Source organism: Buceros rhinoceros, unplaced genomic scaffold, assembly GCF_000710305.1.
Source record: "Buceros rhinoceros silvestris isolate BGI_N320 unplaced genomic scaffold, ASM71030v1 scaffold35983, whole genome shotgun sequence".
NCBI classification, from domain to species: Eukaryota; Metazoa; Chordata; class Aves; order Bucerotiformes; family Bucerotidae; genus Buceros; species Buceros rhinoceros.
In genome coordinates, this window is record NW_010406023.1 from 1 (window position 1) to 755 (window position 755).

Here is a 755-nt window from a genome sequence, read left to right on the forward strand (position 1 = left end):
GCAGGCGGAATGGCTCGTGGTGCCTTGACCTTGCCAGCCGAGACGAGGTTTGTTTTCCCCCCAGCTCAGCCCCATGCGGGAGCTGCAGCTCCCCGCACAAACAGTCTCCGAGCGAAAGCCCGGCTGCTCCCGCCGCAGCCAAACCCTCAGCACAGCCTCTGCCCTGCAGACGGGTTTTAGAACAACCGGCCTGGACGTGTTCATAACGCAAACGCTCCCCTGACGCTGGGGGCAGCCCCACAAACATGGGCCTCTCTTCAAACTCCACTTTTGGGCACAGCTTGGAGGAGCCACCTGCCCCAAGAGCAGGAGGCAGGACACCGGAGATGTCACAGCCCGTCTTCTCCGCTGCATCTTCCACCTTCCTCTGCACAGGAGCTTCTGCATCAAACACCTTTCAGCACCTGCTCTGGCAGCGGCGCAGCTCCGCACAAGCCCAGCTTTTCCTCCAGCTCCGGAGAAACCCCCAAGCAAAGGGGCCTCAATCAGGACACGGAACAAGTGTCCTTGTGCAAATGCCATCAGTATTTATCACAGCTTGTCTGTACAGCTGAAGAGCTCTGAGAGAGCAGAGCTGCAGCGTCGAGGCAGGACGCCGGGTAGGAGACCAGACCCTCCTGCCCTCCCAGGGCTCAGAACTGGCCGAGAACCCGCTTGCTGTTGTAGAAGCCTTGGCCTCACACACCTTCCCCGCCGCAGCAGCTGCCGCAAACCCAGATGCTGAGATCAGCACATCCTGGTCCACGCGTGGCTGG